The following is a 24,829-nucleotide window of genomic DNA, read 5'->3' as shown; positions in this document are numbered from 1 at the left end:
GACACAAGTAACATTCTTATGAAAGGTGTAAATGGAAGTGCTACTAGAAATAAATATAACAAATGGGTTAATATAATATTTATAAATACACACGGAAACCCGAAAATAAAGGTTACCCAAGAGACTTTTTTTTGCAGGTATATTTATTTAAATGGTCATCATAGTATTGTTCAAATCTTCAATAGAATGGTAGAACTTTTACCCAGCATTCTTAATAGCATAGAAACTGCTCTATCGTTGGTTTAGTCCATGCAAACACCGAACATCATCGAGAGAACAGTTTCTCTACTGCTGTGCATTCCGGGTAAAGACCCCTCCATTCACAAAATCCTGAAAGTTGAAAACAGAAAGGATGCACTTGTAAGGTGAAGTAACAGTAATCCTCCAATGAAAGTTCTTGAAACAGAATCTTTTCAACGGGTTATGTCCTGTGATTATAGTTGAAAAAAAGGATTGCCAAGTGCTCATTATTTGAGATCATCTATAATTTCTACTATTTGAGTCTCTCCATCAGAGCCCATTTTTTAAATGCATCTTTAACAAGTGGCTGTTTTCACACACGTACAAAATTGTCCCCATTGTCATGCCACTTGAGAATAGTCAGAAGATCTAATAGAAAATGTCTGCATTTATTTGATATTCAAATCTGATGGGAATTAGAATTTAGAGACTGCCAACATATAGTAGGACATCTTTTAGACATGTCAATAGAACAATAACAGTTTTTAGAAATTGGTTAATACTGATTTTGCTTTATATCATAATCAACTAATCTCTGACTAAATTAGTACTGACCGATTTCCTGAACACTTTTCAACTTGGCAAATGTCATTCTACCTGCACATAACTAAGCACAGCTGGAGATCATAAGTTGACGTCCACCATTCTATTTCTATTTTTATATTGTTTGATCAATGCACTTGAATCTTGTTTCTTATATTTAATATAATCTCACCATTTAACACTGCTGTTTCCCCCCTCCCACCGAATAATATGATAGAACATAGAAAACCTACAGCACAATTCAGGCCCTTCGGCCCACAAAGCTGTGCCAAACATGTCCCTACCTTAGAAATTACTAGGCTTACCCATAGCCCTCTATTTTTCTAAGCTCCATGTACCTATCCAAAAGTCTCTTAAAAGACCCTATCATATCCGCCTCCACCACCGTTGCTGGCAGCCCATTCCACGCACTCACCACTCTCCGAGAAAAAAACTTACCCCTGACATCTCCTCTATACCTACTCCCCAGCACCTTAAACCTATGTCCTCTTGTGGCAACCATTTCAGCCCTAGGAAGAAGTCTCTGACTATCCACATAATGCCTCTCATCATCTTAAACACCTCTTATCAGGTCCCCCCTCATCCTCCATCACTCCAAGGAGAAAAGGCCGAGTTCCCTCAACCTGTTTTCATAAGGCATCTATGGTACATTTCACCTCTCCTTCCCTGACGAATATTCAGCCATTTTAGTCGACATATTTTATTACAACTTTAAATACATTCTCTTCAAATTTCAGTTTAAACTATTTAGTCAGGAGTTTATACCCCACAAATGGGAGAGTAGGTAAGAATGCAGTAGCAGGAATTGCTCCACTCCACTGTTAGTAAGGAACCTATACTGCAGCTTCACACAAAGCTTTACCTGCCCCAAGAGGCAGCTACACTGGAAATTGGATGAATACCATTCTTTGTTGTTATTACAGAAAGTGCCAAGACATCACAAGGTAGCAGTGCATGCCCCCAACCTTAATAAGTCACAGAAGGAATCATTATGCAATGAGATATAGCCTGCTCTGCACGAACTGTCTGCCTTATTTCCTATGGTTATTTCAGTGGCTGAACTTCAAGTGTATTTAAATGGCATTTGGGACATCTTGAAGTCATGAAACATGTGGATAAATGTAAGTTTCCTTTAATCTTTCTGATTCAAGATTGGTTGGACAAAGTTCATATTTGAAGTGTTTCACATAAAATTCAAGTGAAGACATAATTCATCATGAAGCTTTAATAAAATACCAAACTGCTAGAGCTACTGGGTGAAAACTAATTCTTAGGCACGATTTAAAGTTAAACTTGCATATTCATCCTCGCAGACCGACATCATTTTTTTCCAGAAATAGTCCATATTACGCTCTGGAATGCTGCTTGTGTATATCCATTATCACCTCACATCAAGCATCACAACACGCTACCACAAGGAAAGGCCAACAACACACCTGACAATCTATTTCTATAGCCACAGTTCCCCCACTAATAATGTATTTAATAACCGTCCCAGGAAATGACAGAAACAACTGACCACAGATATCCAGACAGAAACAGAAAAATCCTTTTTCTGAAACCAAAGAACTGAAATCCATATTATTATTGAAATTCATAATAAATGTAACTTTACTGCTTATTTGTTGTATTTAAACTTAATTTTAATCAGAAAGCATAAAAAATCATTAGTCACTGTACCATTAATAAAAGTAGAGTTGAAAGCTCGGAACTTTTAAGGTAGCATTAACAATAACATATTTTAAACTTGTTAATCAGGAGACAAAAGAACAGAAAGCGATAAAGACCCATACCAACAACAGTAACCTGTGTGCGACTGTTAAACATGGAGCGTACTTCAAATCACAAACTGGTATCTGCAATTACCTGCAGGCAAAATGGTCAATTTTTGTGCTAGTGGGGGATCCACTACAGGAAAGTTTACCAAATAACCCTCCCTGGGTATTTCCACCCACCTCACAACTGAGTGAGTAGCTCACTGAAAAAGATATGGTCAATATTGAGAAAGCAATTCTTAAGAAAATATAATTTCTAAGATGTACAAACATTTAAAAATTAAAACAAATTCAGATATCCAGTAACATATTTTATAATCAGTTGATTTGAATTCTATTATCAGTCAGCAATTAGTTTATTAATAATAGAGTCTGAAACATTTAGAATAAATGTTTAGGATTCTATAATTTCACACCTCATCTCAAAAAGAACAGAAAACAAGATTACAATTCTCAACATGAGAGCCCCTCTAGGCCTTGATTACACCTGCTCAATTCTACCTAAGATGCCAACTAATACTGAAGACAAAGGTCAGTTTTCACTGCTCACACTGAAACAGCTCATCCCATAATTATTGACCTGCCTTCACTAGGGGGCTACAATTGTCTTGCTAATGATATAATATCCTTTAACACACACACTATCAAATAGCTTGGCTCGATACATAATTACATATTCTCGCAAACCATTGTATAACGAAGATTATAGTGCTATAAATGAACTCTCAGTGCACATTGGTTACTATCTCTGGTAAACTTCATCGTCAAAACAATAGATTAATTTCAAGTTTTTGTTTATTGGATTGACAGGTTTGAAAGCAACTAGAACACCTTTCTTTGAATCTTTTCTATATCAGATACGTTATGAATACAGAGGCACGAATTAGAGAAAGAATGGTTAAGGCTAGTAGTTTCAGACTTAACATAAAATAAGTGCAATAAAGACTTAGTAGAAAAATGATACTAAGCATTTTTTAAATATTGCCCGATTTAATCTCAGCTCTTCTGTACAACACCAACCATACGCTAAACAACGTCACATAACCACGTTAAGGTCAAAATATTGTAAAAATAAAATCAGGTCAGAATTTAATATTGGAACTGAATTAAATTTAGGCACTTTAATCCCTATTTTCTCGCCCCAGTACTTCTACCTCAAATAATCCCCTGCACTGTACTTCCACTCATAACTGACATTCTGGACCTTATTACCTTTTCTAGACAACAGTAATGTATCAATATAGTGCAGCTATCACAGTAAAACTTCAAGGTGGTTGACAGCAGCGTCATCAAACAGTACCTCACACTGTGCAATAAATGATGATATTACGATAACTAACCCAAACTGAGATCAAAGGAGGTAGGTTTTAAGGAGAGAGAGAGAGAGAGAGAGAGGTAGAAAAACAGAGGAACTTTGGGAGGAAATTCTATGACTTAAAGTAGATGAAGAAGTGATCTACCAAAGAGGAAAACAAGCACAGGAGTGATGAATGGACAGTATTTTATGAAAGTTAGCACTAAAGTAGCAGAGTTTTGATGACAGGCTTAGAGAGGCAAAATTTGATTGGTAAGTCAGGAGGGCATTTTAAAATCAAGCACAGGAGCAATAAAAGAATAACAGGGGGGCTGTTTCGTCAGCAGATGCGATGTGGTAGGGATAATCAGGCAATCTTTATGATGGGAGGGGATACATGATCAGAATCAGGTTTATTATCACCGACTTAAGTGACATGAAATTTGTTGTTTTGCGGCAGCAGTACAGTGCAAAGACATAAAAATTACTATTAATTACAAAATAAATAGTGCAAGAAAAGAAGGAATAACGAAGTAGGGTTCATCGATTCATGGACCATTCAGAAATCTGATGGCAGAGGGGAAGAAGCTGTTCTTAAATTGTTGAGTGTGGATCTTCAGGCTCCTGTACCTCCTCCCTGAAGCAAGTAATGAGAAGAGAGCTGAAGTTCTGCTAGAGGTCAAAGACAATACCAAGCTTATGCAGTCTGGTTCAGTCTCCATCTGGGATGGAGTCAGTAGCTGCTGAACAAAGCTTGTAAATGAGACCTAAAACAAAGTATCAGAGTACCTGTGCACGCTTACAGTGTTTTTGGATCACATCATTAAACACAAGCCATGAATGAGAAATGGGAAGAGCCACTGGACACATGCTGGAGCAAAAGAGCTGTCATTACAGATGATTCTCTAGCAACAACTGTTTAGATAGTATTGGAACCAAGCAATATGCAGTCCCACTCAGCTTGACCACATTGGAGAGGCACTGAAGGATGGCAAGATCAACTGCAACAAATGCTACATTTCGGTCCACAAGAATGAGAAGGGATAATTTACCTTTCTCGTACAGGATGGAATTTTTGACTTTGAAGTGATCCACTTCATTAATGAGACAGAGGCACAAACTGGAGGGTTTCAATTATGGAAGAAGGATACAAATTTGGGAGAGGTATTTGGGTGAAAATCAAGACTAAAGTGATCCGAGATGCCCTTACCTACAGCTGAGATTATGGGATTATCTGGGCAAATAAATTGGCGAGATCAAGGTAGTTGCCATGAGCATGACTGAAGAAATTCAATATAAAGGGATAATAACAGGTAATGAAGAGGACAGGCAGCAAAAGTCGCTTGGAACAGCAATTAGGGCAGGCACGGTAGTATAGCGGTTAGCGTAACGCTTTACAGTGCCAGCGACCTGGGTTCAAATCCGGCCACTGTCTGTAAGGAGTTTGTACGTTCTCCCCGTGTCTGCGTGGGTTTCCTCTGGGTGCTCCAGTTTCTTCCCATATTCCAAATATGTACAGGTGAGGAAGTTGAATGCATGCTATGTTGGTGCCGGAAGCGTGGTGACACTTGCGGGCTGCCCCCAGAACACTAAGCAAAAAGATGTACATTGAAACACAGTGAAATACATGTGACTAATAAAGATCTCTCTTAATAAAGGAAAACACTGAAGAAATCTGGGCAAAGACATTTTATATTACTTGTGGTTGGCACAGAAAAGGCACTTTAAATAAGAGGCCAGGGGAAATGAAAATGCTCGGAGGATAAACTGATGGAGATGTTATGCAAACCCAGGTATAATTTGGCAATAAAAGCCCATTACTGCAATGATCTGGATGGGACAAGGGGTGGGGTGGTTTCATTTAGAGGAGTATTCAGCCTTCAACCAAGTTTTCATCAAGGTGTTGTGTTGATGCAATCACCAACAATAACATACAATGGAAGAAGCTGCAGAGGCCTGTCATAAAATAATCCATCATGCACAGGATTAGCACAAGGAGGAAAAGAGAGAGATAGGATTATTTCCCAATGGACATGCTGGCAGGACAGTAGGCAAGGCAGCAAGATGGAACAGTTAGGGCTGCTGCTCTTAAGTGCCTTGATGGAGTCTGTGGATGACATCAGAAAAGATACAGAGTAAAGCTATAGGATTAAGGGACCCAGTCTGGGATGGCAAAGAGAACTGAGCTATGTTATGGGGTGCAGAAGGGTTGGGGGGGGCGGGAAGGGCTGCTGGTGGTAAAAGAGCTGCTGGAAGATAGAAATAAAAGTGTGATGATAAAACTTAAGAGAGGGAAAGAAAAGGTAAAATTAGTAAATGGAAATTATGCCTGGAGATTTGAAGCAGCAGCCAAAACTGCAGATGAATACAATCAAAATACATGAGACTAGCTTTGTAGGAGTATTAGGATATGTGTACTTGGTAGTAAACAGAGAAGTGGAGGCAAAATGACAGAAGCCAGAGTTAAAGCTAAGGGTTGCATGGTAAGATAACATTAAAGTAAGTAGATTGGAATTGATATGGACCACAATGAGCTGTTTCCTAAATTGAGAGATAGGCAAAACGGATGAGTGAAGTTCAGATGCTATCTGAAGGACAGAGTTCTGGAGAACAGTTGAGGTATCCAAGAAAATAAGAACGCAGTATGTTTGTAGAATCACTTATTATGCAGGAAAGAAAATGATGGCAAGGTTGGTGGTCAGTGTAAACTCAAGACCTGCCGGAGTAATACACTTTAAAACAGGAGAGAGTGAATTCTAGCCAGGAACCACAATCAGAACTGAGAAACCAGTAGAGTTGCTCTTCCCATCGTAGACTTAGCGGGTGAGTGGAAGAAGAATTGTAAAGTTACTTCAAACTACAGGTAAGTACCAGCATGGATAGAAGATTGGCTGACTGGCAGAAGGCAAAGAATGGGAATAAAGAGGGCCTTTTCTGGTTGGCTGCCAGTAACTAGTGGTGTTCCACAGGGGTCAGTGTTGGGTCCACTACTTTTCACGTTATATGTTAATCATCTGGATGATGGAACTGATGGCTTTGTGGCCAAGTTTGCGGATGGTACAAAGATAGATGGAGGGGAAGGTAGTGTTGAGGAAGCAGGGAGTCTGCAGAAGGACTTGGACAGGTTGGGAGAATAGGTAAAGAAGTGCCAAATGGAATACTGCGTAGGGAAGTGTATGGTCATACACTTTGGTAGAAGAAATAAAGGTGTAGACTATTTTCTAAATGGGGAGAGAATTCAGAAATCAGAGGTGCAAAGAGACTTGGAAGTCCTAGTGAAGGATTCCCTAAACGTTAACTTGCAGGTTGAGTCGGTATTAAGGAAGGTAAATGCAATGTTAGCATTCACTTCGAGAGAACTAGAATATAAAAGCAAGGATGTAATGCTGAGGTTTTATAAGGCGTTGGTCAGACCTCATCTGGAGTATTGTGAGCCCCATATAGTTATAGGCCCCATATCTAAGGAAGGATGTGTTGGCGTTGGAGAGGGTTCAGAGGAGGTTTACGAGAATGATCCCGGGTATGAAAGGGTTAACACACAAGGAGCATTTGATGGCTCTGGGCCTGTACTTGCTGGAGCTTAGAAGGATGAGGGGGCATCTCATTGAAACCTACCGAATATTGAAAGGCCTGGATAGAGTGGACGTGGAGAGGATGTTTCCAGTAGTGGGAGAGTCTAGGACCAGAGGGCACAGCCTCAAAATAAAAGGACATCCCTTTAGAACAGAGATGAGGAGGAATTTCTTCAGCCAGAGGGCAGCGAATCTGTGGAATTTATTACTACAGATGGCTGCGGAGGCCAAATCATTGGGTATATTTAAAGCGGAGATTGGTAGGGTCTTGATTAGTAAGGGTGTCAAAGGTTACGGGGAGAAGGCAGGAGAATGGGGTTGAGAGGGGAAAATAAGTCAGCCATGATCGAATGGCGGAGCAGACTCAATGGGCCGAATAGCCTAATTCTACTCCTATGTCTTATGATCTTATGGGTCAATTGAAGAATTGAATACCACTCTTGTTTGCACATTTCCCTTTCACTCTAAATCTAAACCATGAATATGAAGAAAAAGTGCATGAGGCTCTGTACTCCAGCCTCTACCACACAACCTACTGTGGTTACAATTCCAAACAGCCACCCATCCATTATAACAGCACACACAGGAGAGAAACATGATCCGGAAAACCGCAGTTGCCTTCAGAGATGCTTCTGTTGTCCAATCAAGAATGCCACCTCACTGGAGTGGAGGGCTGATACCATCATCTACAGCTGGACCAAAATCAGGATACTTTAACTTTTGAATATAATGGAAAGTAAATGGCTCAGTTGCTTAACTTTTGTAACATTGTCCACTTAGTGAGGGAGAACATTGTATAGCTGGTGGACACAATGTTGAGGACACAAGATACATTTTCTAGCTGTAAGTCACTAAACAAGAATGCCTTATTGTAATTAGATCATTCAGGATATTAACATTCACACAACCTCCTACCTATCTACTTTAGCTAATTCCATTGGCTTAAACTTTTATTGCCCGTGACCCTGTTGTGGACTTCTCTACATGAAAAATATTTTGTTCTGTAACTATTCCATCAACCTTATTCACAATGTTTAAAACTTCTATTGGTTTGCTCCCTCAGCCTTTCCCAAAAAAAACCCCAGTCCATTGAATATTTCCTTAGGGCAATAACCCATCAGTTCTAGATCCATGTTGTAAATCTCTTTCTGCACTTTTCCAGTGTTTCTTTATCCTTGCAACGTGACCATAACTGTGCACAGCATTTCCTCTGCGTGGGTTATCTAACTGAAGACTTAAACAGGTTTAACAAACTACTTTACTTTTCAATTCAACTGGCCTAGAATTCGAGTTCCTTTTTAATGGCAACATTAACTATAATAGCATGTGAAAAAACACAAAGCAAAATCACAACAAAGAGCACTGCAAAACCTAGTGATCAAATTCAATTATTACTTGACTTCAAATTCAACAGAAAGATCAAATTGCCTTCCAAAGCTTCCCATCTAAAAAACCACACAAGACAATATCCTGGTCAAATTCAGATTGCCACTTGCTGAGAGTATATCGGTGAGCAGCATGGTGAGGCATGATACACTCCTGGATCAAAGAAATTAAAATTTGTGAGGGAAAGTTAATTTTAAAAACTTGAGACCCAGCGAACCTCTAGCTTTCTAAATATTCACGAACATTGTTTTCACGCCAGAGCATGACGACTCGTTGCAAGCTGCTCGCTACAGATCTACTCATTACCCTTACTATAATCGCTCTACACTTTTAAATTTAAACTCTATGTCACTAACTATTACTAATAATGTTCTTTCAAACCTTCTTACAGGGCTGGCAATCTTCCAACCTCCAGGAATGACTACGAAGCGGACCCAACTCCCGGACCCAGAGGGAAACAACTAGCACGGCCTAGGACGGGCCTGTCCACGTGGAAGCCTCCGCAGGGCGAGGAGACGTCCCCACGGAGCCCCCATCGCCTAGACCCGACTCCTGGACTATTGAACAGTTCCCTTATACGATGAGATGGACTATGACCTCACAACCTACCTTGTTGTGACCTTGCACCTGATTGCACTGCACTTTCTCTGTAGTTGTGACACTTTACTCTGTACTGTTATTGTTTTTACCTGTACTACCCCAATGTAACTGCACTGTGTACTGAATTGACCTGTACAATCAGTATGCAAGACAAGTTTTTCACTGTACCTCTGTACAAGTGACAATAATAAACCAATACCAATATTGGTGTAGAGATGGTGTATTTTAAAATTTCTGCATATTTCTGGATTTGTTATAGTAAGGAAACTAAATACAAACAGATATCATTCAGATATCTATCTTTAAGTGATTAATCAAAAATCATTTGACACTCAACAATAGAGAACCAGCAAAGAAGTCCTGCTTTACTGTATTTCAGTTAGGATGTCTACCAAAAACATACTGACGAATGTAACAAAGTACAATAGTTACGGATTCTGTCACTCTTGTAAAGGCACAACAGCCCAACATGTGCCAATGCTTGCAGGTAATGGATCCTATCATGAACTACTGCACAAAGACAAACTAAATGTTGCTTCAGGGTAATGATCACTTGACGGCACAGCGATACCATCAGAAGGACATACAATCTATTATATCACAGCACATCATACAGCACTAATGAGAAAGTATCATTGGACATGGCTCCTTTAGATTTAGTTACAAGAGCTAAACATCACTTCACTGATTTCTCATTTACTATTCATTTCTTGTTCACTTGCCAACTTTATGTTAAGCAGCATGTGTTAAAAACATCACTGAGTGGAGTTAAGTGTCTGTAAATGAAGTCTATGAACATATACAAACCCTGAGGGGCACAAGTGGCAAAATACCCCTGGCTGAAACCTATACATATCTTCCATTCACAACCAGAGCTAATAAATCTTTGCAGGCACTTCTCGTGTCGGGATCATCACTGTTCAGTCTCAAATGAACCTTCAAATTAATTCCTTGTTAATAATTAAAGTTAAATTAAAGCAGTTAAGTTTTTGAAGGAATACTAATAAGCCTATAAATTAGATTCTATACAGACTACCCTGCCTCCAATCTTTAATGAAAATATAAACATTTGGAATTTGTAAAAATTTAAAACTTCCTTTCCTTGGGCCTCGCCAATAAGAACTGCAGAATTCTGTTACATTTATTAATTGGTGTGTCTTGATGCTGATAAAACATGCACATTCACTCTGACTTTCCTTCTTTCCGTGGACTCTGTGTGACACCAACTTTCGTATTTATAAATAAGAAGCTTTCTACCGAGTAAAGAATTTATCCCTGTCATTTCACTGAAAACCAGCTATTTTTGTTAAATATTTGCTATCATTCTAAAAAAAAATTATGTCTCTATTAGATCTATAATCCTTGGAGTTTAGAAGAATGTGGGGGGATCATATTGAAACATACAAGAGTAGAAGTTGAGATGTTTTCATGTTACAAGCAGTCATTTAAAATTGAGGTGCATAGGAACTTCTTGCAGAGAACGATCAATCTCTGAATTATAAACTCAAGGGTTGTGGAGGCTAGATCATTGAGAGTATTTAAAGAGGAAGTAAGTACATTTTTGAAAAATCGGGGCATTGAGGCTATAGGGAACTAGCACATAAGAGGAGGTGGGGTCTGTGGCAGATGACCATTATCATACTGAATAGAAGGGCAGACTTGAGAAACTGAGTTGTCTACTCCTGCTCCTATTTCCCTATGTTCTTAAAGTAAACACTTGGTGCCTATAATGGCTTTAGATGGGCTGAATGATCTGCAAGCACAAAGCTCAGTCATCACAAGCTACAAGGCAGCGAAACGAAATAATAATTACACAATGGGGGCAACTTACAGTCACCAATAAAGTATATAACTACAATTGAGGAAGTATTGCAAAGGTTCACCAGACTGGCTCCTAGAATGGCAGATTTACCATATGAGGGGAGTTTAAGCAGGCAAAGTCTTTTTTTTTAGTTTAGAAGAATGAGAGGCGCTCATTGAAATATACAAAATTCTTATGGGGCTTGACAGGGTAGATGCAAGGAGGATGTTGGCTGGAGTGTCTAAGAGTCAATGTCAAAATAAGGGGTGAGCCATATAGGGGACAGTCCCTGAGTATCTTCAAGAAAAAAAATGGATTCTTTAATATCAAATAATCTACTAAAGGATGTGTGGTTAATGCAAAAGTGGCAATGAGATACAAGATCAACCAAGATCTTACTAAATGGCACAGCCTCTGCTGCTTCTGTATTCCAATGTAATGATCCACTGCCTGCCTAACAAAGACAAAAGCAATATCTACAAGTTCCAACATATAACGAATATTTAGGGCAATGAGTTTAAAACAAAATATGGTGAAGCTATTCACATATGATAAATTTTAAAACACTTTAAAAGTTTGGATGTTATGTTGCAAGTATTGTGTACAGTTCTGAGTATTGTGTACAGTTCTGGTCGCCACAGTATAAGGAGGCTGTGGTTCGCTGGAGAGAGTGCAGAAGAGATTGACCTGTTATGGGGAGAGATTGGATAGGCTGGGCTTGCTTTTCCTGTAGCGAAGGTGGGTGAGGAGTGACGTAATAGAGGTATATAAAATTATAAGAGACATATATAGAGTGGCAAGTAAGAATCTTTTTCCCCATGGTAGGGCAATCAAAAACAGCAGGTTTAAGGTGAGAGGAAAGACAGAGATTAATTGATATCTGGAACTCGCTGCCAGAGGAGATGGTGGAATCAGATACAGTCAATACTTTTAAGAGACATTTAGACGGGCACTTAAATAGGCAAGGCATAGAAGCATATGGAGCTAATGTAGGCAATTTGGATTAGTGTAGATAGGCAAAAAAGTTAGCATGGATATGGTGAGCTGAAGGCATTTTACAGTACAGCTCTATGACTATAAAGAAAAGATACTAAATACATTTTAATTTTACAGGCAAGGATTTCTCTAGTTTCCTCATAAAGATTTGTACACTATCTACAAAGCAAAATATATTCACCCATTCTATCAGATGATTGGGCTAAAATGAGTGACCTTTTCATCACCTTACGTTGCATAAGCACATCATAACCACTTGTTTTTATTGCGCAATCAGGTATTTACCCAGTCAGTGGATGCAAGTAGGAGTAGCAACAAAGATGAAAGAACAGTGGATATATTAACTTTATGTGATTTATCCAATATTGGGAGAAAACTGTACTATCTAAAAATAGCCTCAGTTTAAAGGCTCAACCCAAAAAACAATACGCCTACAACTTACCTCTCCCCCAGAACTACATTTATGCATCAACCTAGATTGCATACTTAATGTCCTTGAGTACTTAATCTACAGAGGACTTTGTCAAGGACTTCAGTGCCACGCTGTAAATAAAATTTTTTTAAAAAATTTAAATTTAAAAATGGACTAAATCAACACCAAGAATGGAACCTTTAAAGAGAAAGAACTTTCTTTGATAACCAACTCTAATTTCCGTTAATAAAGTATCTCATACATCATGAAACAGTTCACATACCTTGATTAGGCAGATAATCAGGTGAGAAAAGGACATTCGCAAAAAAATTATCAAATAGTCTGGAGATGGGAAGGATACACCTCAACATTAGGGAGCAGGGTTTAAAGTTCTCCAAAGAACAAAACAGGAAAAGGGAAAAGCACCCAGCAGACCGCAGTCGGCAGGGAAGACAATGCAAGCTGGGACATAGGTTCTACGGCAAGTGGCATATGAGGGCTGGAGCAGCACCATGGAAGTTCCCGTGAACTGGGATTTTAAAATAAATACACACATGGACAAGAAGTATGGGGATGGGGTGATGGGTGCTGGAATTTGGCACAAGGATAAACAGGCAGGGGAACTTTACAATATCAAACATACATTTCAAAACATTTTCTATCCCAAATGTAGTGAGAATTTATTAGATAAGTTTCAGCATCTTGAATTTGATCGCTGTGGCCAGATTGCAGCTTAAGTTTTCATCAAAACAGTTACACTAAATGTGCACATTAAGTAGAAGTCTTGTCTAGGTAATCAAGTTACAGTACTTTTCTAGCTGTTTCTTCACCTTCAAAGTCTCTTTCTCTTCCTCTCCAATTATCCTGTTTCACGGCTTCCTGGGCTTTCAAATAGCAATTGTATTTTTGCTGGCATAGTCCTAAAGCCATATTCAAACAAAATTTAAACATCTGATCCATTCTTCATCATGGTACACCATGCCATGGCATGTTTATTTTTAAATAAATGTATTATTTTACCATCAAACCTATTTAGAAATTGTGGAGAATGGTGTAGCTCCTAAACTACCATGTTTTTTTTAAAAGGTCTCAGTGGAGAGATTTCCGACAGCAGCATCATTCTACTGTCATATAAATAAGTAACAAATGCTTTTACTAATTTTTAAAACATACAACTGTGTCAAGTAATACAACTCTCAATATCAGTCATGCAGAGCTAACAGCACACTTAGAACAAAAGTGACAAAATTTCAACAAAGGCCAAAATGAAGATTACTGAACTTTGAAATGAATTCAGCACAGCTTTAGACATTTCTGTTAATAGGGACTTGTGTTAATGAAATGCAATTTTAAAACAAAATAGAGCCATTTTAATACCAGAAAGTTTGTTGTTTCTGCTTTCAAGTAATCTTCAAGCACTGCTCTACTAAGCTGAGCTCCAAGCAAACAACAACACAACAAAGTTTATCACTGAGTCAAAACAGTCCTCGAAGTCACAAATCTGGCATTCGGCAATATAGGAAAGATACAAAACAATCAATTAACTTAAGAATGAATAAGGAAAATCCATGACAAATATAACTGACGGGTAAAATATTCTGCTGGGTGTAAGGGCTAGCCTGCAGGATTTCAAAGTTACTTCCTATAACATACTCACTTAGAGAAGTGCATTTTCCAGATATTCATAGCAGTAAAGTTGTGGGAGGTGGAGCAGGGACTAAAAAGAATATCAAGAGCTTTGTTTATTTGGATTCAAAGAAGGGGAAAGAAAAGGACTATACTGACAGTTAAAATAATTGACCTTCAATTACAACATGACCCCACCACCAGCCACATCTTCCCCTCCCCACCACTTTCTGCTTTCCGCAGGGGCCACTCTCTCCATGACCCCCTGGTTTGCTTAACCCCTCCCCACCCATCCTTCCCCCTCCCATGCACTTTCCCCTGCAACCGTAGGAGGTATAACACCTGTCCCTGCACCTCCTTCCTCACCACCATACAGGGCACTAAACAGCCCTTCCAGGTGAGGCAGTCACTCACATGCATCTCTTGCAACCTGGCTTATTGCATTCGGTGTTCTCGAAGTGGCCTCCTGTACACTAGTGAGACCAAGTGCAAACTAGGTGACTGCACTGCCGAGCACCTGAGCCCCGTCCACCATGGCCTTCTGGAGCTCCCAGTTGCCAGCCATTTTAATTCCCCTCCCCATTCCCACACCAACATGTCTGCCCTTAGCCTCCTCCACTGCCAGGGTGAGGCTACATGCAAACTAGAGGAACAGCACCTCATATTCCGCCTGGGTGGACTACAACCCGACAGCACAAATACTGATTGCCCCACTTTCAAGTAAACCGCTCCCTCTGTCCCCTTTCTCCATCCTCCTGATCTACCCAGTTCCTCCTACACCCACCCCAGCCTTCCATCACAGCTTCTTTCCTCTCCTCCACCCACTCCTGCCCATCAGCCTCAGTCCTTCCACTGGGTGTCCCCCCCGTTTCATCTGCCCACCCAACTCCCTTAATTGATTCCATGCTCCTCCCTCCTTTCCATCATCTGCAGCCCTTTGTTGCCTCCACCTATCACCTCCCAAACTCTGTCACTGTTTCCATTCTTCCCTCCTCCGTCTGCCTATAACATCTTCTCACCTGCATCCAACTATCGCTTGCCAGCGCTTGTTCCACCCTATCCCCTCCCCTCTTTATACTGGCTATCTTTTGGTCCAGATAACGGGCCTCAACCCAAAGTGTCAACTTCCATTTCCCTCCATAGATGCTGCCTGACCTGCTGAGTTCCTCCAGCCAGTTAATTTGAGGTTCAGTTAGGAACAAATAAAAGTGTCCAGGCCATGGCCATGGTCAAGCTTTGCAATAAATGTAGACTTGACTGAATTGTGGATCTGTGGTCAATTACATGCAGGTGAAAGGGCTCAAGATGGAGGAATTCTGAAATAGTAACATGGGAAAATGTCAATAATCACACTCAAACAACACACCGTTTTGTACATAGGGGAAAACAACTTTAAAAGTAAGGTGAACAAGCAATCATAGGATCGTATAAAAATTGTTCGCCAATTTCAAAAATGATTACAGTAAGAATGGAATAACAGGGCATACGAATTTCAGAGTACCATTAACTAATGTATTTGCAACACATTTTTCATTCCAAAACAAAGTATCAGTACCATAATCACATTGAGCATGTGATCCATTTTCAGGTATGCTCACTATATGCTTGTCCACTTTAATATTTCCATGAATTTGATGATAAGACAAAAAGTTGAATGTTTTCTGATTGTTTATTTCGCTGGTTACTTGGTAAAGTAAGAAAAGGGAAAACTTGCATTTGAATAGCATCTTTCATGGCTTCAGGACATCTTAACACCCTTACATTCAATGAGGTAAGTCTGAAGTGGAATCACTGTTATAGCAATGGATGTGCAGGTCAGTTTGCACACTGGAAGGTCCCACAATCAGCAATGCCACAATGAATAGATAATCTGTTTAGTTACATTCATTGACATTGCCATCTGACACAGCATCCCTGCTTTTCTTTGAAATTGTGCGATGGGATCATTTGAATCCACCCAGGATGATAGATGAAGCCTCAGTTTAACATGTGAGAGACATTGCAGGTTTCTTTAATACTGAACTGGAAAGCCAGCCTAGATGTTTGTGGTCAAATCTCTTAAACAGAAGTGCATTCTAACTTCAATACAAAAGCCCTACCAATTGAGTCTCAGGTGATGCAGTAACTTATTCTGGTAAATAAGCACAGACTAACTAAATACAAACAGTATGAGGGTAAAAGCAACGTCACCATAGTCACACTCATCTATAGCTTAAAAGAGTCAGAAAAACTGCCAAATAATCTATTAATAGTTCATGTGAGGATTGAAAACTACAATTCCCACAATGCTATGCCTCCTTCCCAATTGCATAAAGTTTAAATTCAAGTATAAAACAGGAATTCACCCAGACAAAGCTGTAACATTCAGGCAGACAACAAAATTTAGCTCTGATAGCAACACACGTGGAGGTGTGGAATTTAATCTGTGTAATAGAGACTCCACCCACTGCTAGTTTCGTCAACAGTCACAACAGAGACCTTAAATGAGCTGGCAGTAAAGCAGTTTAATCCCTTCCATCACTAGTTTTCACATTACTGACCTCATAACGATGCATCAAAGGTCACGGGAGCTTTCAAGAAAAAAAACTTAACTACTTTCAGCAGATAACTATCACTAGCTCAGGAAACTTGAATGATTGTTCCTTTGTATTTGGCAAGATTGCCAAGAAAGATCCCTTATAGAGGGATGTAAATCAACACAATTTACGATAACACCACAGACAAGTGTAGTGCAACATACTTAGACTGAGTGGCTTCAGGTTAGAATGAACGGACAAAAATATTTTCTCTACAGGCCACACTGAATATTTATTGTAAAAATATGTGGGGGAAAAAAAAGCAAAAGAAAAACAAGAAGCCACACTAATCTAATTATCAATCGTGACATTTGGGCATATGTAATATGGCGAATGAGAATGCCCCACTGTTTTAATAGAGGTTATCCTTCTAAAACACCTACTTTTAGGGTACAACATAATATTTTGAAACAAAATAGTGACCAACTGCAAGGCAGAAAATTCTTTACTCCCTTGGCTTTAGCTGCATGAACATTCTGCTAAATAAAAAGAAATTCAGTGCTTAGATAATGTTCATGCACACAATCATATTTCCTTGTTCGGTGTATGAATGTGTTGCCAGCCCATGTTAAAACAATATCGTAAAAAACATACCAGTCACTGATTAGGGATCTGGTAATAAAAAATCAAAATTAAATTCCACTCATCTTGGACTAAAGAAATAAAACTAAGAAGTTGTTGAGCCACAATAGAGAGCTCTGATAAACATCTATGTGCAGGTCAATGTCTGGAAATCTCTCAAACACGTTTTTTCAAAGATTTACTTTTCAACTCTATCACACAAAACATTGCAGCAAGGCTGAACTGTGATAGAAAGCAAATGTGGGTTCATGACAAAATTCTGTGCATCAATATCTTAGTATGCTTTTATGCCATGTATTTACTACCCAATAATTCACTACATGCCACACTACCTGTCCTGATTACAATTCGAAAGGAATGCAAACATTGTTTGCAAAAGTTTGCTTTAGGGTCTGCTTGCTCCATTGGCATCAATTCACACACAAAAATCCAGTTAACTAAATGTTCATATGCCCAACTGCATTTCCCCTGTCTTAGATTCCTTTGTATGAAAAGAAACTCAGAGGTTTAAACAAGCATACAGTCTTTAGCCTCCCATCAGAGCACATTATGGCTTCCAATTTAATATTCTAGAGGAGTTAAGAAGAATTATTTTTGATTATATATATTGCATTGATCTACAAATAAATACTTGCAGTATAATTTGTACAAATTAAACCCATCACTTACCAATACAACCAAAAGTTATGTAACTGCTGGAACCCAGCTGACACAATAGCCTTCACACAAACATATATGAATGTTGAACTATCTTACAAGGTCTGATTATTCATATATAACACGAGGAAATGATGCTGGCCACATCCCACTTAGTTCACCTGAAATGAACCTACATCAATGATTCATGCTACACCATGAATCTGAGTGAGAGTGAGGAACCACGTAATTCATAAGATGTGCAACACAAAGCAAGCAAACTTTAACCATATTGCACTATACAGTTAGAATTTAAATTTACTTTACAACCACCATTGTGGAACACAAAATCACCACATAGCTGCAAATGATAACTTCTTTTAGCCCCACCCACTACCCCAGACTAGGAGACTGATCTGACCCTGGAATCCAACACAGGTTCAAATGATACTCCACAACTTCATCCTCTCCACTCCAACTCTCCCACTACACCAGACCTACTCGTTAATTCATAGCAAAGGCTTCTTTATTGAAAATGATTTTCAGCACTAAGTCTTACTCATTCTTTTTTTAGATATGTCCTAAGCTCTGTATCCCATTTATGCTGAAGTAACAAGATACCTCATATTTACGTTTCTACAGCAGTCCCAGAATTACAGACCACTGCTCACTCACCTTCATAACATTCTGGTACTAAATCCCATTTTTACCTAAACACTTGTGTTTCCACCCAAAGTCAATGGTAGAATCTCTGAAGTGCTTTTTATAAATGCCTTCAACAATTGCACTTTATATAACATTTATTTGTCACCTTTCAAAGCAACTTATAGACAATCACCGTCATAATGTAACGACATGGCAGCTAACATGGAGACTGAATTTTCATAAACAAAATAATTACTTAAAGACCAAATAATGTGTTTTAACAATGGTTGAAAGATAAGTGTGGACAAGGACAGTATGCAGAACCCTCCTGCTCTATTCTGAAACAGAATGTTTCGAGGTCCACCTGAAAGAATGTGGCCAGAGTCTAATATCTCACCCAATAAATTACCCGTTCTTTACAAAATTAACAGGCTGATTTGTCGTCTTATAGAGAAAGAATGTGAAATGTTGGAACTACCCAGCTGATCTGCAATCACCCAAGGTATCAAGTCAGGTCGTGGCCTTTCAGCGTAACCCAGGACTACCGGAAATGCCAATGCTTGCTCCTAGGTACATTGATCTTTTGCGCGAATCCTTTTTATGTTTATTTTTCTCCTATTTCACCACACTCGCAAACTTCGAGAGGGAGTGGCATTTTAACGAAACCTCTCCATTCCCACCAGACACACCGTACACTTTTCAAGCTTGTCTGCTGGCACTGGAAGGTGAATGTTTCCAGCTGAATCTGAATGTTTTTTTCCCAATGGGATCACCCCCACAGTCTCCATTATGCCCGAGATGCCTGCTCTTCCACTCACCACTACCCCCCCCTGCCACCCCTCAGATCCTCTCCTAGCCAAGCCGTGCCCCTAATCTCCACCCCCTCCCTGATCCCTCCCACTGCCCTGTCCACACACACACACACACACAGCCGTGCCCCTAATCTCCACCCCCTCCCTGATCCCTCCCACTGCCCTGTCCACACACACACACACAGCCGTGCCCCTAATCTCCACCCCCCTCCCTGATCCCTCCCACTGCCCTGTCCACACACACAGCCCAGAACAGCAACTTTCCCCGTGGATCCGCTAACCCCGCCCACACCGCCAGTCTCCTCCTCGGACGCCCTCAGCGCCAATCCCCGCTCGTCCTCGGCCCCTTTCTCTCCCCGGATGCCCTCAAGCCCGATCGTTTCGGCTCCGTTCAGAACAACTCCCCCACCCACCCTCCCTCCTTTTTTTTACACTCCTCCTCCCCTTCCCCTCGTTTCCACGGAGCCTCCCGCCTCAGGCCCCTTGCTTGGTTTGATGTTCCTCCCAATCCCGCCTCCCAGGGCCCTGCCTCCCTCCCGCTCGGGGAAGCGCAATCCGGCGCCACCGATCGGCGACCAGCCCACCACCTCCCCAGGTCCCGCCCGATCGCCGCCTTGATCCGCGCCGCCGGCCGATCGCTTCCCCCACCCCCTCCTCCCTCCACACCCTCTCCCCCACCCCCTCCCCAATCACGGCTGCCGATCCACCGCCCGCGCGTCTCCGCACAGCCCCGAACGCGAGCCCGGGGGCCGCCGATGGCCGTGCAGGCCGCGGGTCGCTCGCTCCCCTCACACGGCAGGGCAGCGCAGCCCCCCTCCCGGCAACACAGACACCTCAGCCCTCCACTCACCGCTCCCGAAGCCCCCGCCAAAGATGCAGCCTCCCTGCGCCCGGTGTCCCTCCCACTCCGGGGGAGAAATCCCGCGAACCCCCTCCAGCGGGGCCCGGGGGTGTGGATGAAATAAAACCAAACAGCTCCGAGCGGAGGCCGTCTCTTCGTCCGCTCACTCACTACCTGTCAATCAACGGCGCATCGCGCAGGAAGTCCCGCCCTCCCCCCGCACCCCCATTGGCTCCGGCGCCGCCACAGCGGGCGGGAGCAGAGTCGCTCATTGGGTGGTGGGCGACGTCCGTCATCCCGCTGTCGTTTGTAACCTGACAACGGTGCCCCGCCCCTCCTCCAGCGTGATCGGCAGATGCCGGGAGCGGATGTCCCGCCCGTCTCCCGCGTCTATTGGTCGTCGGCGGAAGCTCCGCCGACAGGTCCGCTGGGGAACCGAAGCATTTGATTGGATTAAACTCGCTGCCAATCCCGCAACTCGCGCCTCCGAGCTGACAACCGGTACCCGCCCATGCTCACAGCCACATAACATCAGGCACAGCACGGCCACGCCCCCTCCCTCTATGCTGATTGGTCTGCTTGCTAAATTTAAGTGGACCGGCACATTTTCATTTGCTTAGTGAACTGTCTATCAAACTGATGGGCAGGTATTTGCCTTTAATAGCGGAAGTGCCACGACTGGTGCTGGCTCCAGTACAGGGGGACCAGGTCACCATTTTTCACAGTGGAAGCAGGCAGTCAGTCCAGGTTTGCCTCCGCTCACTGGGTTGTGGACACTTATCTCGCTCAACGGTGCTGTTCAGGCTGGTAATGTTCTAATTGAGTTCCCAAGCGTGACTGAACCCACCTCTGTGGCAAACAATGTCTGAGTCAGGCTGGTGTGTCCTGCAGCTGGTTACCTAATGGCAATCTTATGGACATTTTTTTTTGTTTGCGGTATTTATCAACGCATTAAAATCTCTTACCTGGACCTAAAGTGGTAAACAGAGGCTCTGGTATCTGTGCGCTGTGGCACTCACTACAATTGTTGGAATAGTGCAACGCTTGTATGTAATTGAAAAATGCTATTTATTCAGTCTAATTAATCCTAAATCAACAAACCTAATTTGTTTTGTGTTTCTATAACATTTTTTACTTTTAAGCAAGCAGGTTGGTGTTAATGGCTACCTGTGCAATGCTTTGACTTGAGAATTTAGAGCCTCTTCATTTAAAAGAATTAAATAACCCTTTATAATTCAAAATCAAATGCCAGAATGCTGTATGGGAGCAGGAATAGGGTCTTCAGCCCTGAATGTAACAACTATATTCTAAGGAAAAGTATTGTGCAGCCTAGATAGGATGACGTTGTTACCTGTTAGATACTGCAAAGCACAAGTTGAATAATTTTTTTTGCTGCCTTGTGGCATAAGTTTAAACACATTGTCATTATGTATTAACAATGCCCTCTTTCAAAGCTTTGGCCAATGCCTTTCTAATTGGAACAGGAGAAAATTATGTGCCTCTAAACCCAAGATTGTTTACAAATGCTTTGTAACTGCTAAATTACCCATTTTGGATTTTAGTTTTGATTGGGAAATAATAAACAGAACCACAAATTACTAACTTTATGGAATCCTAAATATCATGTTGTATAAATTATCATTGTGGACTCTTTCAGATTTATTGTACTAATTAATTTAGATTAAGAATACACCTTGTCTATGGTGCTTCATGTAGCAATGAAAACAGCATGTTTACCCCCAAAATTCTCCCCTGGACAATGGGGGAAGGAAGATGTGGGAATGGAAATCATCCCATTTTGGCCCTTTCATTAATAGCTTCTAAAATATGGGTGTAGCTATCAAATAAGGACAATAGCTTGTACCAAGATAAAGAAATTAATTTTTAAAAAACTGGTGCTGGAAATTTGAAATAAAAACCCAATGCTAGAAATGCTCAGGAAGTCAGGCAGCATCTGTGGAAAGAGAAACAGTTAACATTTCAGGTGGAAGACCCTTCATTAAAACATTAGTGTTAACTGTTTCTTTCCACAGCTGCCTGACCTGAGTTTTGTTTTTATTGTCCCAATATAGTGCTGCTAACACAGAAGAAATGCTTCAAGAAACACAAAACACCAGACTTAAAGAAGAAAAATGTGGTGAAAGGGGGGATATAGAGTGTATGAGAAGTATGAAGCCCATGTGGCTACTAATGGGAAATTGGGAGGTGTGATAATGTACCTGGAGTCAGTAGAACCCTTGAGGATGGGAGAAAGTGACACACAAATAGATGCCTCAAAGATTTGAATACATAAGATATCTAAGATATTAGTCCATCTAATGAATTTGAACAAAGTAGACTAGTGCTAGGAAGCAGTATCTGGAGCAGGTTGGAAAATGTGCTGCATAACTTGAGGTTTACAGATATAATGGAGCACAGGAGACTCTCTCAGACCAACGAAGTGACTGATATGAGATGGAAACTGAATCTTTTTGAAAGAAATGGGATCAAAAACTCATTTTAAAGTTGAAAACAGTGCCCACATTGCAAATTATCTGGTGCTATTGGAGTGCAGGAGGGACTGACTCTGGTCATGCATATCACACCTCTTTCCATCTGAGGTTGGTAGAGATTTGTGGTGGGTTCCAAAGGATCACCTTTGTCATTTCATTGTTCCTCTTCCAAAAATGGTTATTATCACCCATGCCTTTGCATTATGGTTGTCACTCATTCCTTGAGTAACCCAGGCCTTGTGTGTACGATGGTGGTTTATTTACTAGAATAATGTTGGAGGTGTAGACTATTGATCTCAGGAGAAGTTCTGGTCCCAAGGCAGCTGGGAAATTAAAATGCCTAGAATAAAGGCCTAGTGTCAGTAGTGGTGACTGTGAAACTACTGGTTTGTTTCCCTTCTGGTCTGCTAATGCTTCAGGTAAGGGCACATGTTGTTCTTGCCCAGCCTGTCCTAAATATGATGCCAGATCTCATGGTGGGGTGTGGGTGCACTCTACTTGAAACATTATCTATGTTTTGTGCATGAACTATTTTATAATTGGGAGGGAACCCTAATCATTTTTTTTCTGCCTCCATCACCTGAAGACCTGGCTTTTTGAGCAAGCTTTTGATCAACCCTTCTAAATATCAGTTTCATGCTGGCTTGGTGTTTGTGTGTTCCCAGGTACCCAGTATTTCTAGCTAAGCCTTGAAGCACAGATAAATGGGAAGTGAAATTAAAAGTAGGAAAATAGGGATGTGTCTGAGGGAGGCTGAAGTAACTATACAAGTGCCTAAACTATAAATCATACAAGTATCAGAGTGAGGGACTACTGCCTCAAGTGTAGTAATCTCTGGAGGAAAAGAATAGGAAGATACAGCAGACTAATGAGTGGCTGAAGAGTTGGTGCAGGGGTTCAGATTTGTGGATCATTGGATCTCTCCTTGGGTAGGTATGACCTGTACAAAAGGGACAGGTTGCATCTGAACTTGAGAGACCAATCTCCTTGTGGGCAGGTTTGCTAGAGCTGTTGGGGAGGGCTTAAACTCAGTTGGCAGGGGGATGGGAACCAGTGTGTTAGGTCAAATGATGGATCAGCTGGTATAGATGTGATGTGTACAGAGAATGTGGGGAAGGATGGGCAGGGGATAGTGCATGAATGCAGTCAGTTAGATGGGTTGAAATGTGTTTACTTTAATGTGAGAATTAAGGGTGATGAACTTAGAGCATGGATCAGTGCATGGAATTATGATGTTGTGGCCATTAGAAACTTGGCTGTTGCAAGGGCAGGAAGTGGCTGCTTGAGGTTCTGGGGTTTAGATGTTTCAAAAGGGGTGGGGATAGTATCACTGAAGAAAGGGAGGACATCAAAGGAATTGTCTATTGAGTCAGTGTGGGTGGAAGTCAGAAACATGAAGGGAGCAATCACTCTATTGGGAGTATTCTTATAGACCCCCAAATAGCCACCAGGACACCAAGGAGCAGATCAGTAGGCAGATTTTGCAAAGGTGCAGTAATAACAGGGTTGTTGTCATGGGTGATTTCAACTTCCCTAATATTGATTGGCACCTCTTAGTGCAAAAGGTTTAGATGGGGCAGAATTTGTTAGGTGTGTCCAGGAAGGATTCCTAACACAGTATATAGACAGGCTGACTAGAGAAGCCGTGCTGGATCTGGTACTAGGCAATGAACCCGGTCAGGTGACAGACCTCTCAGTGGGTGAGCATTTCAGGATAGTGACCACAACTCCCTGACCTTTAGCATAGCCATGGACAAGGATAGGAGCAGACATCATGGGGAAAGTATTTAATTGGAGGGTAAATTATGATGGCATTAGGTAGGAACTTGGGAGTGTAAATTGGGAACAGATGTTCTCTGGTAAATGCACCACAGAAATGTAGAGGTTGCTTAGGGACCACTTACATAGGATTCGAGATGAGTTTGTCCCACTGAGATGAGGAAAGGATGGTAGGGTGAAGGAACCATGGTTAATGAGAGGTGGGAAGTTTCTTCAAGAGG

The 24,829-nt window shown here is 41.1% G+C and overlaps 1 protein-coding gene across 2 annotated transcripts in view; it reads right to left on the bottom strand.

Annotated features, from left to right (window-relative positions):
• Positions 1-24,829, bottom strand: part of sin3aa (SIN3 transcription regulator family member Aa) — a 103,793-nt gene that overhangs the window by 53,277 nt on the left and 25,687 nt on the right. The window contains exon 1 of one of the 2 annotated variants that reach the window (XM_052042614.1): positions 20,347-20,492. The exons of the other annotated variant lie outside the window; for it this stretch is intronic. The gene's annotated coding sequence lies outside the window, so the exon portion shown is untranslated. Of the gene's footprint in view, positions 1-20,346; positions 20,493-24,829 lie in introns of those variants that run through there. 2 annotated transcript variants of the gene reach the window in all.

The sequence above is a fragment of the Pristis pectinata genome, chromosome 32, assembly GCF_009764475.1.
Source record: "Pristis pectinata isolate sPriPec2 chromosome 32, sPriPec2.1.pri, whole genome shotgun sequence".
NCBI classification, from domain to species: domain Eukaryota; kingdom Metazoa; phylum Chordata; class Chondrichthyes; order Rhinopristiformes; family Pristidae; genus Pristis; species Pristis pectinata.
The sequence above is the reverse complement of the archived record's forward strand: the minus strand, read 5'-3'. Positions and strand labels throughout refer to the sequence as shown.